At 36.9% G+C, this 16,229-nt stretch overlaps 1 long non-coding RNA gene across 1 annotated transcript; it reads right to left on the bottom strand.

The window, feature by feature from the left end:
- Positions 1 to 5,556: 5,556 nt before the first annotated feature.
- LOC140140280 (uncharacterized) lies at positions 5,557 to 15,608 on the bottom strand. Its single transcript, XR_011857235.1, has 3 exons — positions 15,409 to 15,608; positions 13,880 to 13,996; positions 5,557 to 7,634 (listed from the first exon to the last, which is right to left on the bottom strand). It is a non-coding gene; the product is annotated as an uncharacterized lncRNA (long non-coding RNA).
- Between the last annotated feature and the right edge of the window lie 621 nt (positions 15,609 to 16,229).

Below are 16,229 nucleotides of genomic sequence, written 5' to 3' on the forward strand. Positions count from 1 at the left end.
ACTACATCATTATTGATGGAATTTCAAGAAGTGACAACACTACATTATTGTCAGTTGTATTACACTAAGTGGTTACACTACATTGTAGCTTATATGGTATTAAACATAACAAAACTACATAGTCAATGATAAGTGGTAAAACTGTTTTTTCCCCCAGTTTTGAAGTGGTAAAACTATATTATAGTAAAACTTTTTATAATATTTATGATATTACAGGTATGCGAGTGCTTCACACAATAAGATTGAGAAAATATGGATTAGTTTGTCGATTGATATCAATGGCATTTATAAAGGCGACAGAAAGGATGTAGTGTGTAGCCTATATGATGCAGTCCACGTGAGCGATAAGTAACAGCAATAAAACTATAAACCGGTTTTTCATGACTACGTGCCTTTGCTTTAATCGTAAAGTTCAATATCATGATACAAGTTGAAACTTTGCACTTCATGTGTGACGATTTTGTCTTGAATAACGTCAGTTGATATAGACATTCAGAGAGAAACAAGTTTCGGTTGACTTACAGCTGTCAGTTAAACGTAGAAATAGAATCAGAAGAAGCAAATACGTCAATCGCATTGGGAAGCAAACATGTTGATCATAGAAGCAAAAAACTGACAAAGCTGATTGCATGTATTCTCTAGAGGCATATATGCGGAAATAATTCAGATACTGATCTGAAATTATTCTCAACCAATATGTGAGCTCATGAGCGGATTGTCACCAGTCAAATGCGGGGAGTTGCATTTGGTCTCATAATGAAAAGTTTATGATATATTCTATCATAAAGGGTTAAAAATATCGCCTCCCTAAAATTATTTTTAAAATGGCATAAATTGGCATATAAATTATTGTGTTGGTTTGAAAAATTTAAAAACCTGTGAAAAGAGGAAACTTTTTTCCACCCTCCCAAAGTTCTCCCTTCTCAAAATTATTTTACTTTGTCAAAAATAATCACATGTTTCAAAAATAATGCTTTAAAAATAGCATTTTTCAAAATCCTATACATGTAATGTACAAAAAAGTTATCGATATCAACGTGATCAATGTTTTGATTATTTTTGTTTTGTTTTTTTATGAGTCCGATAACTCAGCCACCCATGCAATCATCTTTCAGTAAGAATTTTTTTTTAATCGATTGTTAATTTGTGACAGACTGTCGGAATAATATTAAGGCCGGAACTGGTAAGGAGGGGCGATTGTCGACTGAGATTCGTGAGGGAGCTGTTCAGGTGCCCGTAGCTCAAAGTTCGACTAGGTAACAAAAACAAAAACAAAAAAACACCAAATTTTTATTAAATTTAAAACTTTTTACTTGAAGAAAATGCATTTGAAACTTTCACAACTTTGTCACAAAGGGTAGAAAAACGAACCTACTTTCTTGTATTTTGACGTGTATTTCAATGGGACGTTTTTTAGTGTGCTCATGATTTAGTCAGTTAATTGGGATTGAAATGAAATTGGAAGACTCATTTGATTCTGTAATTAGAAAGTTATTCTATTATTAACTTGAAATTTGACATTTAACATTAGTCTGAATATGAGAAGGACTGGTAATTCACTAATCAAACAATTAGAGAAATTGAAGACTCCAATAAAATGATATAATGATGTTATTAGTTGAATGATATTTGCATTACCCAATTACCCTATGGGCTTTTATTCTCTATTTACCGTGCAATTGTTGTACCATGGGAAATTTATCACGCGGGTGCCTGTCCTAATTATTAACTCGCATTTGTTGTATTGGCAGCAATAAGTTGAAAATGTTTGCTAGATAAAATTTAAAATTTATTATCGGTTGCAACGGCGTGCCATTATGCCATCAGACAGATTTTAATTGTTTGATTTTTTTCAGATGTAAAGTTAAATTGGTTGTCACATTACACGTTATACTCTACATGGAAATCTATCACCCAAGCATTCTTACTCCAAGTTTGGACTGAGAAAAAGTATAAACCCAAATCGCAATTGTGTTAGTATAGGTGAAGTGAGAATACTTCAAATCGGATCGCACTTTAAACACAGACTTTAAAATCCATGACATAAGTGACCACAAAAACTATATGATTTTACCTGCAGTGATTTGTACAATTAAAGAGCAGAAGTTGTTCGAAGGCAAGTAGGCACTTTGGGTCCAGTTTCATAAAACTACCCATGCAAAGTAACTGCTTGGCGAAACATAACCAGCAGCTATACGTAGATTTCCAGTGAATAATATGGCAGATTTCCAGTGAATAATATGGCAGATTTTTATGGCGAATGAAAGGCTACTGCACAATGAGAAAATCACAAAATTTGATTTTACGTTACTGCCTCGAGGAAGGCATACGGGTCGAGCATCCAAATATAATAAAAACTTAAGTTAGGGTGATGACAGCTGTTCGCTTCGGTAAACATCGTAAGTAACGCTGAAGGCTTCTGACAGCAGATCATATTTTAGTTGCAAATTGGTTATTGCAATTTAGTTATGATATCTACAAGCTCAACCATTGAAACATATTTGGCATGCTTTTATTTTGCTACCGAAAACACTTGCGACTGTTTTGATACTGTTCGTGGCACTAAAATATTAAATGCATGCAAGAGTGCCCAAAGTTAAACGTAATGGGTCATCTTGTGTTTGCTATTGGGCTTCACCACCTTTTAAGTTATACCCTTGAGTTGGTCGGCCTTGGGCAGGGGTAAGGCTGTAAGAAAAAAAAGGAAGGCAAAGGATGGTTTTATGATTATGTCAAACCACTCGATGGATTATTTGTGTATTTAACGCTGCGGATGGGGAAACCTGAATTTGGGGTAATTATATGAAACCCTTGGTAAGATAAGGGTCAAATATTACTTATATAATATCAACTACAACAAAGACTGACATCTTGACCTTTTTAAACACTAGCGATGTGTAAAAGATAGGATTATAAATACCAGGTGTAAACGTGAATGATGATGTAATCAAGCAAAATCAGTCGGAAATCGGGCTTTGTAGAAAATCCTATTGAGATTGAGCATTTAGTGCTAAAGATATGAACAGTTGAAGTGTTTCCAAAAGAATATGCAACAAAAGAAATCATTGTCTTTGTTTTGTAATATCTCAAAATCAATATATCCAATTTCAGACTGATTTTGCATGATCACATAACAAATTATGTTTTATTAATTGAAAAATAAAATACATGAAATATGAGCTAATGGGCTGGCGCTGAAATGTTGACCCGTGACTTGGTTGGAGTGATGTAACGTGAGAGTCGTCGAATAACCCGTTTGATGACGTCGTCGTAGGCCCTTGACAGGTTATGGCGTAGTCCCCCTCCTCGGTTGAGTGAAGGCTCCTCACGGCGGACATATAATGGCATCCTTGACCCCTCGCTCAAACCACTTGTGTTCTTTGTCGAGCACTAAAACCTCCTTATCCTCAAAAGTAGATTGTAAATTTGAAGTGGGAATATACTGCTGATGAACTGGGTCTACGATGTTGGAGCAAGCGTTTTTGCAACGGTTGTTTTGTTTCCCCTATGTATGAATCTTCACAGTCCGAATCTTTGCACTGTACAATGTTAACGATGTTACTATGTTTATGTGTTTGGGGTGTCCTTTGGGTGCACAGGTTTCTACTTCAGCGTATTGCAGCCTTTCAGTGATACTGGGACGCTGTGTTTTCCTGAAATCCGCTTGAGTTTCTCCGAAACACCTGATATGTATACGGGATCGTAATATTCCTAGGGCGAGTACTCCTCATGAGTGATTATTTTGTCTTGAAAACCGTCAGTTGGTATTGACATTCAGAAAGTCACGAGTTTCGGCTGACTTACGTCTGTCAGTTTAAAGTGAGAAATAGAGCCAGAACAAATACGCCTCACACATGAATCACATTGATAGAAGCAATAAGCAGACAACCGGCCGACAGCACGTCTTAAAGGCTGAATGCATGTCTTCTCAAGAGGCATAGGTAGAAATCATCAATTACTCATCGAAAATAATTAATTATCAAATAATCAATTAATCAATTAATCAATTAATCAATTAATCAATTAATCAATTAATATATTAATCAATTAATCAATTAACCAATCATTCAATCAATCAATCAGCAATCAATCAACCAATCATTCAATCAATCAATTAATCAATCAGCAATCAATCAATCATTCAACCATTCAATCATTCAATCATTCAAACAATCACTCAAAACCTGTGCTGAAACTCATGCGCTGATTGTCATAAGTGATGTCCCTCAATATGTGGGGAGTGGCATTATGGTCTAATAATGAAAATGTTAGGCGAAAGAGCACATACTAATCTGATATACTCGGAAATATTTTGCAATGCTTTATACACCAATACAGGTTGGTGATTCTAATTTGTGTTCTAGTTATGCATTATATTTTGAAGATATTGTTTCCTTTAAGGGGTGGGGTATGAACGTTTGGACAGTATTTATTGTGGGACATTAGAGCACATCAGACATATCGAATTGCATTCTGAATACGAAGAATGTCCTTCTGATATCAAATAATTTTGATTTTTGAAATTCGCAATGTAATACACATTTTATGGCAAATGATTAAAATTGATATTTTTGATATTTAACAGTACTCAAGTAACCTTTATAAATCTGATGATTTATACTTAAGATGTATGTAGGTGGGATGAAAAGCCGACGATCAATTGAAAATTTTGACCTTTCGTATTGAAGATATGGACTTTTTTCCCCAAACACCCAAAAAAATTAGGTCTTTGGGGAAAAAATATCCATATCTTCAATATGAAAGGTCAAAATTTTCAATTGGTCGTCGGCTTTTCCTCCAAGCTGCATACACTTTAAGAATATGTCATTAGATTTATAAAATCTATTTCGAGGACTGTTATATATCAAAAATGTGAAAAATATCAAATTTTAATAATTTGTCATAAAATTTGTATTATCGTGAATTTCAAGAAATGAAAATTATTTGATATCAGAAAGACATTATTCGTATTCAGAATGCAATTCGATATGTCTGATGTGCTCTCATATCCGACAAAAAATACTGTCGAAACGGTCAAAACACTCATTCCAGATCCCTTAAAAAAATATCAAGGGACCTGTAAAACTGGCGACTGTCATGAGCAGGGTTATCACATACAAACGCACCCCTACTAACAAGGCAAACGTGGTGAAATGAGGCAGAAAACCGAACGACGGCACGTATCAAAGGCTGTTTGAATCAATTGCATGTCTTCTCAAGAGGCACATGGGAAAATAATCCTTAATTAATCGATCAAAAAACCGATCTCAAAAATATGCTCCACCAATATGTGCTGATTGTAAAAGTGAACTACCTCAAACACTAGTGAAAAAAAAGAGAAATATGAAACTTAAAAACCCCATGAGGCTGATTGAGGAATGCTATATAATAATTATCGTGTTAAATTTCCTCGTTTAAAACAATGTGACAGATTGTTTACACTGTAATTAGTATTTCTCATTCATTTGGATGAGAAATCATGCCCATAGAGTTAAAAGTGAAATAAAGTAAAAAAGGAAATGAGACAAATTCTCATAGTTTTGTCCAATTCCCATCGCTTTTAGGAGAATTCTTATTATAAATTAATTTCCACTAGTGAAATGCGGGGTGTGGCATTTAGGTCTCATAATCCCTTTTTATTCCGTTTGCATAAAAATACTCTAATAATTTGGCAAACCGGTATGATAATGATATATCGCCATAGGTCATTGTGTAACTACAGTTTACTATTAAATTGAACTACATTTTACGTGATTCGACACTATGCTGAATCACGGACGATTTGTTTGCATGCCACGCGCAAAGGGTAAATCGGGTATATTTTGCTAAACAGTCTTCGTAACCTTTATGCATGCACAATTCGCCCTCTTTATTAATTTTAGAAGGTACACACGCTTATAAAGAAAGAAGAAAAACTAATTTATTTCCTAAATATTAATTCTGAAAATATGGAGGACATTTCAGGAAGTCGCTTGTTGGCTTCGAGTCCAATAATAATACTTGGATGACGGGCGTATAAGGGTTTAATTTTGTATGCGCTTAAGAATTCAACAATATAAATAATGGTAGCTCTATTATAATCCACATTAATGTTTTAAGCAGATAAAATTCCAAAAATGGTACGTTTTCTGTCTTTGCTTGTCACGTGGAATGTTGAAATAATGAAGTTGCGATTATATGTTTGAATTTTCACGATGACCTCAATAAGTCCTTGTGGCCGAGCGTTCTAAGGCGCTGTTGATAATATGTCGATACTGTATACATGATAGCGACGCAGTGCAGCATGTGTTAGAGCCCCGCCTCTGCCGAACTAAATGTCCATTTTTTAAATTTCATATTATGTTAGGGAAATGTGGCTGGGAGAATGTATGTATGGCGAAGAGTGATGTGACATTCATGGGAAGTAAAACCATGTGCAGCTACTACAAAACAGGGTGGTTTTTGAGAGTAACTCTTGTTTGGTATGAAGAAAGACTACAATTATTTTCTTCATTTAGACGTTGAGACTCTACTTTTCCAATGACATTTTCTTATATATTTCTTGTATTTGTACCTTATACAAGATAGAGTGTATACAGTGGCACGTTTTCAAAAGGGCGTGGGTGTGTTTGTGGACGTGTCTCGATTCCCCCACTGTTCAAAAAATGTCGGCTCCCTTCACTCACCGTAATACCTAATTCCCAAATTTCCCCCGATTGGGTGCATTTCCCCCCGACTGACTGACAAATGTGGTGGGGTGAGGGGGATGGGGGCACGTCCCCCGACCACCGCCCCACTCTTTATGCACGCCACTGAGAGTGTCCTTCATTTTGACGCATCATGTAATACATTTAATAATGAATGGCACTTTACTTTGGGCATTATTTATTGTATCTGTGTAATTTTGTTCGTTGTGAACAATTAAAACTAAAAACGTAGGTGATTTACTCACGTTTTAGTGACGTGTTCACCATTTATATACTAGTGGTTTCATCAGACTGGCAACACATGGCACCAGACTGTTTTTTCGGACTTTCTTTGTCCCCATTGTTCTAGGCCATACTTTAGACCTATTTTCATTTATTACCAGTTGTAACATTTCCGTTCTGCGTTTTAATGTTGCCAGTCTGATGAAACCACTAGTGTAGTTGGAATTGTTCACAACGACCAAATTTCACAGTTGAAATCAGCATTGTTCAAAAATTATTTATTTTAATTTTTTTAACAATATGAACAATATGTCCAAGTACATATCAAATTTAGCTTATTGAATCTTATGAAATTTGACACCGTACGTATGGCCTGCCTATTAGAGAGTCTGTATACTGTACATATTTTGCTGCTTACCAACATTTTATTACTAGCTGCCATTCAAAATATGACGTTACCATAGTTACTCTATCAAAGTTATATCCTCAGCCTGTGGCCCCTTTTGTCCCATAGTAATTACAAATGAAACCCTTTGTCCTTCCTTAAGCGCTTTGAAACCATCGGTGCTGATCCCCCGAAAACTGGCGTATACATCTGCACCTCCATCGTCTCGAGTAATGAAGCCAAAGCCCCTTTCCGCATTAAACCATTTCACTGTACCACTGTACCGACTATTTTCAGCTCTTTCTACGTCATGAAGAAGGTCAACCAAATCCAGTAGCTCCCTGTATTATTAAAATAATAGTGTAGGATTGACGCTGTTAATTGATTGAAGTTATGTTAAACGAATCCTATCAACGTCTTATTCTTTCTTAGGCTTATACTGTATCTCTCCGCCTCTCTCCCTTCTCCATCTCTTCTTTCTTTCTTTTTCTTCTTGTCTTCCTCCCCTCTAGATCTCCCCGGTTCTTTTCAACACCCCTCCTACTCCCTCTCTTGTCCTTGAAAATGGAAATTCATGAAATATTACCATGTGCCTTATATTTGGACCCTCACGACCAGGTGCGCAATCTCGCCGACTAAGTCAACAGATCTCCTGCTGCTTGCAGTTTTAAAGGGCATATATATTGCTCGGACAATTTTAAATCCATTCGAAGAGAATAATTATTACATTACAAGTTGACACTCGTTGCCATTTTTTATTCGTATTTTTCCTGAAAAAGCAGAAATAGTGTTGGTAAAATGCGACCTCGTACATGTACGGGTCCTTCCCCCGTTCGAAGCGAAATTATTTTCAATGCAGCGGGCTGAATGACGTAAGTAAATGAAGCGGACACTATAGGGGAGAGTGGGGTAATCCCGAACACTGTTTCATTTAAGCCTATAGAATAAACCACACCAATATCAAGAGTGGGTAATACTTTAATTATAAGCACGTTCTCATTATAAATAATAGTTATAAAAGATATGATGAAACAAAAAAATGGCGTCGTTCGGGATTACCCCGCTGTACTGGAAAGCTCATTGAAAACTCAATTTGGATTACTCTGCACACGTTATCATTACTGTTGTCTATAGCCGGTCAGGATTACCCCACCACTCATGTATTACTTTTTCTTACTTGTACTGACAAACTATTAATATCAACACGATATGGTCATGTCATATCTTTAAGCAATCGTCCTAATGTATTATTAATTGTACAATCCACCCCTCTTTATCACTACGATATTGCCTACGCATCCGAATACCGATGATCACAAGTCAAAAGTTTCTAATTTCGTATTTAATTTCTTGTGCGAAAAGCAACCTGTTGACACAAATGTGCATTCTGTGTGTCTTTTTAGTATAGCTTTTGCTGCTGAGTAATGTGAGAGCGTCACCTTTCTCAGGTTAGCTACAACAGCACCGTTCGGGATGGCTTTTGTCTAACACACGCGTCGCGTCGCGTCACGTCACGTCACGTCACGTCGCGTCGCGTCACGTCGCGTCACGTCACGTCGCGTCACGTTGAAATGTTATCAAAAGTTCATAATAAATTATTAACTCCACAATTACCCTTATCTCCCTACGTGATAAATAGTCCGTGAAATAGTCCATGGAATTCCAGCTTTTCATCAATGCCGCAAAGCACAGCAAAGCTTCAATGAATAAAGGGCGCACACCACTAAATAATTGCCCCATTGAAATACGTGTAAAAACACCAGTTTTATTTGCTCGTTTTGAGGCCTTTTCGGCGCTTTCTGAGAAATTTAAGGATAACCAGTCGATTGCAAATCGATGAAAGTTTAACATATGTTTCAATGTATGGGTAGTCTTCCGTCTCGTTTTCCCGGTAGGAGCCGCTAAACAGCGCCCTCACTGTTTTTGACATGCTCTCATGACTGTAAACCCGTTTCTGCCCATTTTTTAATACGCGGACCTATTTTCTCGATAATTATAAAAATGCGACTTTTTTAGTGATTCAAATTCATGCACAGGCTTTACACTTTTATTTAAGCTATAATTCGCTACTCTTTCTGATTATTAGTCCAAAGAGCAGCCCATTATACCTCAAAAACTTTCTGTATTTTACCGGAACTCAGTAGGGTTGCACAAATGGCGCATTGATTTAGTGGTGTGCTCCCTAAAATAATCGGGATTGCTGGAACTACTTTTAAACCACAGCCCGTATCCTAGTTTAGTGTAGCCTCTTTTGCAGGCGGTGCGTTTTCGCTTTTCTCAAACTATGAGTGTGATAAAAACACGAGTAGCCTGCGACGGAGGCTACGTACAGTGCGCACACCACTAAATAATGCTCCCACTGAAACACACGTGAAAATGGCCTATCAAAACAAAATAAGCTACCTCATTCGCGTGTTTCAGACTTATAAAACACGTTAGCCATTTTGCAGAATCTGTGAGGTATATGATGCGGTATTATTTGGTCTTCTTTGATGGCGGTGTAAATAGCTGGTCATATAATTCGCAGTAGGGGATATTTGCTCTCGTCTCGGTTGTCTTTTGCTCCCTTTTTGCATTTGGCAACAAATGTTGCCAAATGCTTTCTTTCACCCGCATTTCTTTCTTCTGGCAACATTTCAAATCGCTATAACATCCACATACTAAGTTGGATTTTAACCAAACTTGGTCAGAATGACCACTGACCACTCCCATTTATGGTTTGTACCCCAATTTGACCTTTGACCTTGATTATATAGTTGAAAATGTGATTTTTTTCACACAAAAATACTAAGGCTTCTAGACGATTAAGCCGATTTCCACCAAAATATTTTAGAAGAATCCCCTACTCATGCTTCATATAGGATGTACACAAATAAGGGGTCAAATGTCATTTTTCTTCTTTCTGGCAACATTTCAAAATGAGTCTAGCACCCGTATACTACATCGGATTTTGACCAGGCTTGGTCACAATAATCACTGACCAGCCCCATTAATGTTGTGTGACCATAACCCTAATTTGACCTTTGACCTACTCATCGTGGTTTAAAGCTGGTAGGACCTACATTTGTATAGGACAAGTAAAATTAATAAGGAATATTTTTTCATACAAATACAAGTAAATCGAAATATTTTGCCATAGAAAAAAGTCATTTTTTAAATAAATGATCGTGTCTGGAAATTCATGGAAGGTAAAATCGCGAATCTGTTTGCCCTTTTACGTGCATTTCGATGGGGCTTATTTGGTGGTGTGCGGCCGTCAGCAATCGCCACGCCGATAACCATTTCACTGTGGGCCTGGGATAATGACGGGTTCGATGCGGAAACACCCCGGGAAAAACTAAACGAAATCGTGAACTGAATCCGTATGACTTGTTTGTAACTTTTCAACGTGACGTGACGTGACGCGACGCGACGTGACGTGACGTGACGTGACGTGACGCGACGCGTGTGTTAGACAAAAGCCTTCGGGGCTACCCCTCATTCGGGATTACCCGCCGTTCCCCTCTATCTCAACTTTCCTGGTACATGACTTGCTCTTTTAATTTTCATTCATGTATAAATGCGCGAACTCCAATGCACAACAAAAAATGTTTATTTGCATAATAAATACAATATTGATCACGCTGAAATTCAAACGTTTAAAAATCATTAAGGTTAGCCGAAAGGTTGTTCATGCGCCTCATTTCAGAGGGCGTAAGTTCATAACAGAAACAGCCATGCAGAAAATGAACAAGCGTACCGGTAGGTAAGCCTACTTTAATAATTATAATAGAATATCGATCCACGGTCAAGACATGAAACGTGGCTCAGCTCGTGCCCGGAGCCCGTGATGCGGCGGGGGGGGGCATAAGCCGTTTTCGGCAATTTTCATGAGGATTTTATAAATTTTAAAATCGATTGGGGGCACTTCCTCTGGCCCCTATGCCCGCCCCATGAAGATACGCCACCGTCTAGAAAATGTGTTGATATTACATTTATAGTGCCTTGATAGGCCTATTTTTGATGAAATAAATCAACAACAACATCACAAAGCAATTATTTGTAAATCGAATTTGGGAATATTCAAAAAGACAGACTTAGCAGGCCTACAAATTTCTGAATTATATAAAGTGAAAAACAATCAATCACTGTGTTATCAGCGAATCAATCAAATATACAAAAACTATTTAAGAAAGGAGCAAGAAAGAATAAAGAAATAGTGAATAAAAAGAAAGAAAGAAAGAAAGAAAGAAAGAAAGAAAGAAAGAAAGAAAGAAAGAAAGAAAGAAAGAAAGAAAGAAAGAAAGAAAGAAAGAAAGAAAGAAAGAAAGAAAGAAAGAAAGAAAGAAAGAAAGAAAGAAAAAAAAAGAAAGAAAGAAAGAAAGAAATGAAAAGAAAAGGAGAAAGAAAAGAGGGAAGAACCCCGGAATTTCAGCCACACGGGGACTCGAACCCACAAAAATTAATCATATATTCAAAGTCCAACGCTCTATCCGCTCGGCCACACATCAGCTTACGGAATTGCTTGTCCTCGAAAGGGATATATAATTATAATTTGACGCAATGACGTGATTACAATTGCGTCCGCATAATGGCTCTTAGAATAAACACGCATGTCGGCGCTGAAATTTTGGACGAACCCGATGGAGAAAAACCTCGTTTTTTTGCAAAACTAGCTTCAATTTGGAGTGAAAATCAAATGGAATAGCAATTGGCAGAATGTTGAGAAATAATGTAGGTATTCAGATGTCTAAATTAACGTCCCGTAATCAAGATATCGATAATTTCACAAACCAGCTTTTTCTCAAGCAAATTCTCCTAAATTTCCGCCAAAAACGTGCTTTTAAAATTTAATCGGTTCTGTATTTGGTTCTTCCCCATGGCAACGTTATTTCTTTGATCGATTTGTAGTACAATACGAAAAAGGAGAAAACAATCACTCGGCGTGGATTTATACGGGGCGCACATTTAAAAAAAAAACCGTCATGGAACGTGTTTTTGATCTTGTGAACATGGTGCGTAAAAATGCTTTAAACGAAGGATTTTCAAACTTATTCTAAAAATTTGTATATAACACACACAAAAATGTTAAGCTACAACCAATGCACCAACATTTCACTCGCTGCGATTTATGATTACTGAGAAAACTCTGTTTTAGAGAACAACTTTATACGTCTTTTAAACGTTTTTTATCTTAAATACTTGATTGTGAGTTTTTTTCTGAGAACAACAACAGTATACGTTCTGTGCATTGAGAGTGTTTCTCTTAAACATGGCGTCAACTTTTTTCTGGGTTAAATCTGTCTCGTTCGAAAGAACTCACCGCTTACAGTTGGTTTTTGCGGAATATCAATTTTAAACGGCTTATTTTCTCAAAAAAGAGTCATTTTCATTGTCCTCATAATATTAGCTTGCCAATAAATATGATTTTGTCCGAGCAATATATATGCCCTTTAAAACGCAGCACGCCAATATGAATTAATATAGTGTGGTTAGATTTATAAATATCAGATTTTAATAATTTGCCATGAAATTTGTATTACAGACTTGACATTTAGTATAAAATATTTCTTCACGAAGTGCCAATACTAATCTGAAAGGGGTCTACATAAACTGCATGGTTTAAATATTTATTGGGATGTGTCGGGAGATGGTGCCAGATAATTGTTGATAAAAATGTGCTTTTTATGAATTAACATTACGGTGCTCATAATGTAGTGCATTTGTCTAAAATGGCGGATTTGGTGAGACTGAATTTAAGCTTTTGGGCCCATTCAGACGTTATGCAACATTGTTCTATTATTATCAAATTTATTGGGGTTCGAGGTGATTTTCCTGAACTTCAGCAATTGGCATTTGTCACAATTGCACTTGTAATGTACCAGTTTTGAATGTGGGAGGAGCATTTGAAAATATGGGTATTTGTTAAAGTGGTACGTAAAATAAACAGTGTGAGTTCATTGGACAATCAGGAATCCGCGCAGTTGTTTTTGTACCGTAAGTTTTTAACATTTGACCCCAGTTGGGGACATTCAAACTTTCTAAGTTCGTACCCGCACTTTATGGGCTATATGTTAACCTCCTCCCATTAAAAATATGGTACGTTGCAAGTGCATTCAGCTGTGAAAAATGCCAATTGATGACAAAGTTTAGGAAATATAACCTCAAATCCCAATAAATTTTCAGCCTCCTTAAATCCGCCATTTTAGGCAAATGCACTACATTATGAGTACCATAATGTTATATATGGAAAGCACATTTTCTATCAAACATTATTTGACACCATCTCCCGACGCACCCCAATAAATATTTAACCCGTGCGTTTTATTTAGACCCTTTCAGATTAGTCTTGGCACTTCGTGAAGAAATATTCCGTATTAAATGTCAAGTCTGTATATCGCGAATTTCAAAAAATAAAAAATATTTATTATAGGGGAACAAGCCATTTTTCGGCATATTTTCCTGTGTGATTTTGCAAGAGGAAGAGAAAGAACTGCAATAGAACAGTTGGTCGATATCTTACCAAATAACTCTCGCCTCGATCATATCGAATCAAAGACAGTATGAAGGATAAGAAAAACAACATTATTTGCAAAACGTTTCCTACCTCAAATCTGCTGGTGCCGCCTCAGCCCCGTTGAAAGCAGTGGCCGCGATTGTCACGACTAATAAAACCTTGGTCAATGCTGAAATCATTGTTACTCTCGCCAAAACTTGGAGATATCTGTTGCAATAAAAATACCAAAGAGTCAAATAAACTGGAAGAGTCCCAATACAGATTGTCCGTCGCAGGGTTTAGGTAAAATTTAAAAATCAAAATATCATCCATGATTTCTTTCCACTGATTTCAAAAGCCCATTTTATTCTGTTACCTTCAGTAAAATTTGCATCAAAGCAATGGCTTTTTGATCTCTACATAACATCGGTCGCAACACATAGTGGCGTAGAGTGATTTTCTAAATTTTCCGTTTCACATAGTGGCGTATAGGTGTAGAGCTAGCTATTATCCTATAATATTTATTCCTTGTTAACTATTAAAGATATAGTTTAATCGTTTGAACCTTAAACTTCAATTGCAAATGAAATCGGGTCACTGAGAGATAACAGTGGAGGCGTATTGACTCCGTTACTAGTAGAATGTCCTTCAAAATCGTTTTGATCAGAATCGTATATTGTCCCTCACGTACGCTACTATGTGTTGCGACCGACGATAATCATATGACCGATTTTTGCGCGATTACACGAACAAGTATTCGCAATTCTTGGCAACACTGCTTAGTATATATTTCTACGCTATGTAATTATTTAATAATCTAACCCATTTCAAGTTCCTTCACAACATCGTCATTCCAAATGTTCCAGGAGAAAACATACAGGGTGTTCCAACATCTTAACCCAATTTCAAAGGTTGATATCTGACAGTTGAAAAGTCTGTTTCAAATTGTTTTTGCAAAGTTCTAAAGACCATCTATCTTTCTAGGAGTATTTGGTGACAAAAAAAAAAATACAAATGTGGCACCAGTTTCAAATCAAAGGGTCAAAATTAGAGTTGGTCTGCGCGTAAGCCTATTGGCTGCTGCGTCACTTCACTTACATTTAGTCCCCCCGATGTCGCAGGCACGTTTGAATTTTCATATAAATACATAGAAACTATACGTAGTTGTTAGAAGTGCTGCAATATCTTTAAAAAGTAATAAGTAATAAGTGCTGGACATCTCCATAAAATCACCGTGAATCTACTTAACGATCACCCATACTCATCACTTATTTACCAGTATCAAGGTCCTATAAAGAAAAGAGAGCGACAATCCTGGGCAAAATGTGTTGTGACACTAGATGCATCATAATTATGCCCCTTGTTGTCCCATTCGCGTAATTTTAACTTGGCGTTTTCAAACAATGCTGTGCATGTAGCTGAACCCTCCTTGAATCCATCTTGCTCCCCATCCACCAACTAATGTTGACGGGGCCAGCAACGCGGCTGGCGATATGACTCATATCAACATTGTACGGGTGTAACGGGAGTCGATTTTGATGCATAGTACTCAATGACCCAAGTGGCCCAAGACTTTTTTGCCAGGACTGTAGCTCATGTAGTCCGAGCTCGGTTTGGCTAACTAAACAATAAGCACTTACCTAAACAAATAATGGATTGCAGCGATGTGTACAGCCAGTTAAACTTGAATTGGATGGGAGACAAATATCTGAAGCTACAACTGCTGAGCCAAAGACGCAACCGTGGTTGATTTCGTTTATGTATGTGGTATTTATGACTTATTCCAGCTTATCAGCAATTGTTATGCATTTGAGTTCTAGACGTGAATTCCGACATTGGTTTCTCATTGGCTCCAAAGTTGGTCAGTAATGTATGTAATATCCGTAAAGGCTATTTAAAGTTTGAATAGAGATTTTATCATTTGACCCTGAACTACATGTACAACAAGAGAATCAAATATTCTACGGCCATGCCAAGTTTAATTCAATTATATCAATTTGTAAGCGCTCTTTGTCTATTTATTCTTTCTTTAGGCAGGGTAGCCCCTTCAACGGAGGCCCTGCAGCAAAAAGTACAAACTGTGGGTCTCTATGAATTCAGCAACGTGTGGACAAAGACAAAAGTAAAGGTCAATGGAATTTGCCCAAATCTTGTGATAGGAAAGTATAAACATTTCCACTAAGTAAACTGCCAGTGACCCCTCCAAAATCTGAATTTTGATGATTTTACGATCGTCAAGATGAGCAAATTACTGAATGGGCCTTTAAATGCGTGTCTTTTGGGCGGCCATATGGAATACTATGCATGTCAATTTAAAGAAAGTGGTGAAACATGTAATTTTCATGTTGCTTTGATTTTGCGCGACTGATTAACTGAATTATTACACGTCTCATAAAAACAGCCACTGAGCCTTATTATTGGTCACACATTTTAATGTAGTGGCCTTTTTCAAACTTTGAAC

This window comes from Amphiura filiformis, chromosome 19, assembly GCF_039555335.1.
Source record: "Amphiura filiformis chromosome 19, Afil_fr2py, whole genome shotgun sequence".
Taxonomy (NCBI): Eukaryota; Metazoa; Echinodermata; class Ophiuroidea; order Amphilepidida; family Amphiuridae; genus Amphiura; species Amphiura filiformis.